At 49.2% G+C, this 3,730-nt stretch overlaps 1 non-coding gene across 1 annotated transcript; it reads left to right on the forward strand.

Moving 5' to 3' along the window:
* Positions 1-3,269: 3,269 nt before the first annotated feature.
* On the forward strand, positions 3,270-3,342 carry Trnaa-cgc (transfer RNA alanine (anticodon CGC)). The gene has a single exon. It is a non-coding gene; the product is annotated as a tRNA-Ala (tRNA).
* The last annotated feature ends 388 nt before the right edge of the window (positions 3,343-3,730 follow it).

The following is a 3,730-nucleotide window of genomic DNA, read 5'->3' on the forward strand; positions in this document are numbered from 1 at the left end:
TCTAAGTTATAGGGGACTGATGACCTCAGATTAAAGTCCCATAGTCCTCAGAGCCATCTGAACCATTTTCGAGAACTCGAACCTCCGGCGGGAGGGGGCCACGTAATTAGTGACATGGCTGTTGAGTAATCATGACAGAAGATCTTTGAAGAGGAGTGTGACGAAAAATAAGTGGATGACAGCAGCAGAAGTCACCGCAGAGTTGAATGTCACCCTCGAGAACCCTCCCAGCATGAAGACAATACGAAGGAAGCTTCAAAAACGGGGAATTGCAGGGCGAGCAAGAATTCGAAAACCACTTACCAAGGAAAGTGGTGGCGAAGCCATAAACCCTAGAGTATGGAGCAATGGAAGAAAGTCAATTGCTCGGATGAGTTATTTCACACTTTTTCCAACTTGTGCCTGAGCTTACGTCACAAGAGTGAAACATGGCGGCGCTTCGGTGGTTATCTCGGCAGCCATATCGTGATGTTACTTGGGCTAAGCAAGATCGCCTTCTTGCCAAGGATTTTGTGACTATTTTGCTGATCAGGTTCATCTCGTGGTACAATGTTTGTTCCCCAATGCTAATGCTGCGTTCCAAGACGACACGGCACCCGGTTACACGGCTCGCATCGCCCTGGACGTGTGTTGTGAGCACCAGGATGAACTGTCGCATCTTCCCTGGCCACTACAGTCAGCAGACCTTAATGAGTCTCTGTTATCTACTTTGGAGAGAATGGTGTTTAATCGCTTTCCAACTCCACCGTTCTTTCATGGACTTGCCGCTGTTTTGCAGGAAGAATGGAACTGAAAGCCATACAGGACGTGTATTTATCCATTCCAATAGAAGTTCATTAGTTAAGACTTCCGGTCTGAGAGGGCGTGGTCGATCTGTAAAAACTACTTCTTCCTGACGTTTCGTTGCAAACTGCGGGCAGCATCTTCCGAGGTAAATCGTTGACTCTCCTCGGAAGATGAAACGTCAGGAAGAAGAAGTTCTACAGATCGAACACCGCCTCTCAGCCCGGAAGTTTTAATTAACGAGGACGCCGGTCGTGAAAGCCTACACGTCATGATTCGACTAGAAGTTGATTTGAACGCCAGCTTTCTTCGTCCATCGTGTTAGGCATGGTCATGTCATGTGTCTTTGATGATTCCAAACTTTTGTCCACTCCATGGCGATACTGTGAGACGAAGAATTTCAGGGTCGTAGCGTGCAACATGCTACCAGTTAGAAGAATGAAGGAAAGGAAAACTTGATATTTTCGCAGCTCTTCATCTACATATACTACTGTTCATTAAAATTGCTACACCAAGAAGAAATGCAGTTGATAAACGGGTATTCATTGGACAAATATATTATACTACAACTGACATGTGATTACATTTTCACGCAATTTGGGTGCATAGATCCTGAGAAATCAGTACCCAGAACAACCACCTCTGGCCGTAATAACGGCCTTGATATGCCTGCGCATTGAGTCGAGCAGAGCTTGGATGGCGTGAACAGGTGCAGCTGCCCATGCAGCTACAACACGATACCACAATTCATCAAGAGTAGTGACTGGCGTATTGTGACAAGCCAGTTGCTCGGCCACCATTCACCAGACGTTATTAATTGGTGAGAGATCTGGAGAATGTGCTGGCCAGGGCAGCAGTCGAACATTTTCAGTATCCAGAAAGGCCCGTACAGGACCTGCAACATGCGGTCGTGCATTATCCTGCTGAAGTGAAGGGTTTCGCAGGGATCGAATGAAGGGTAGAGCCACGGATCTTAACACATTTGAAAGGTAGCGTCCACTGTTCAAAGTGCCGTCAATGCGAACAAGAGGTGATCGAGACGTGTAACCAATGGGACCCCATACCATCACGCCGGGTGATACGCCAGTATGGCGACGACGAATGCACGCTTCCAATGTGCGTTCACTGCGATGTCGCCAAACACGGATGCGACCATCATGATGCTGTAAACAGAACCTGGATTCATAAAAAAAATGACGTTTCGCCATTGGTGCACCCAGGTTCGTCGTCGAGTACACCATCGCTAGTGCTCCTGTCTGTGATGCAGCGTCAAGGGTAACCGCAGCCACGGTCTCCGAGCTGATAGTCCATGCTGCTGCAAACGTCGTCGAATTGTTCGTGAAGATGGTTGTTGTCTTGTAAACGATTCGATAAACCGCAATCGCGACAGCCTACAATCCGACCTTTATCAATGTCGGAAACGTGATGGTACGCATTTCTCCTCCTTACACGAGGCATCACAAGAACGTTTTTCACCAGGCAACGCCGGTCAACTGCTGCTTGTGTATGAGATATCGGTTGGAAACTTTCCTCATGTCAGCACGTTGTAGGTGTCGCCACCGGCGCCAACCTTCTGAAAAGCTAATAATTTGCATATCACATCATCTTCTTCCTGTCTGTTAAATTTCGCGTCTGTAGCACGTCATCTTCGTAGTGTAGCAATTTTAGTGGCCAGTAGTGTAACTCCTAACGGAAGACATTTATAATGTCCTCACAAGATGTCTCACGTCTACGGCAAGTCAAACACTAATCTCTAGTAGCACCTCGTTTTCCGCCTCCTGTTGGTGACGTCACGGCCCTGCGTGGTACTTCTCGACGTCTCGGCCCGAGACTTTAGGCGGAGCCGCGGGGAGGGAGGGAGGAAATTGGATGCGAATTCAATCTGCGGCGACAGAGGTGCGTCGGCGGCGGCGGCGGCGGCACCGCACATTAGGCCAGAACAGGATATTAGACGCCGCCTTTCAGTCGATCTGCGCAGTCTGCTTCTGAAGGCAAGAGAAAAACTCAATTACCTGTTCTGCTAAACTTGTCCCAGGTCCCGACCGCGCCGCGCCGCGCCGCTAAACGTAAGCGACGCGACGCGACCCACGCCGCAGGCTGCTCCTCTCCGTGACTCTTTACACTGTAGAGCCGTCCTCACACGGGACGTGATTCTAGTCGCGAAGTGCGTCAGACATGGTGCAGGCTCTTAAACCACCTCCACACATCTCACCGAACGTAGCCGTCCTCCTCATCGTGATCTCCGACCGCAGCGTTCTCCAGCGGCAGATTCCGGCGGCAAAATCTCACATTTTGTTTACGAAAACAGAGACACGTATAATAGCAAGAACGGCGGAGAAAGATTCTGGGCTCGTCGATTGCTCGAACAGCGAGTTGCTGCACTCCAGGGTGGTCGAGAATTCCCAGTACCCCTACTACCGCACGCTAATTGTTTTAGTAATAGTGCTCACTTACGTATTAAGTGTCCAATATACCGGTATCTACCGAGTGAGGTGGTGCAGTGGTTAGCACACTGGACTCGCATTCGAGAGGACGACGGTTCAATCCCGTCTCCGGCCATCCTGATTTAGGTTTTCCGTGATTTCCCTAAATCATTTCAGGCAAATGCCGGGATGGTTCCTTTCAAAGGGCACGGCCGATTTCTTTCCCCATCCTTCCCTAACCCGAACTAGCGCTCCGTCTCTAATGACCTCGTTGTCGATGGGACGTTAAACAACACTAACCTAACCTAACCTATCGGTATCTACGACAGTAAAGTAATGGGACTGATATTCTTTGCAAGATGTGGCAACCCTGTAGGCTTGCGTAGGCACAATATCTTTTACCTTGGTCTGTTAGCTGCTTCTAGTCCAAGCGGCACATCGATGCAACTGCTCAGTCGTGAGTTGTGCTGTAGTAAGTTAACACGTGTTTGTGTCTCTCGTCACGGAAATGGAACCGCATAATA

Source organism: Schistocerca cancellata, chromosome 12, assembly GCF_023864275.1.
Source record: "Schistocerca cancellata isolate TAMUIC-IGC-003103 chromosome 12, iqSchCanc2.1, whole genome shotgun sequence".
In the NCBI taxonomy this organism is placed as follows: domain Eukaryota; kingdom Metazoa; phylum Arthropoda; class Insecta; order Orthoptera; family Acrididae; genus Schistocerca; species Schistocerca cancellata.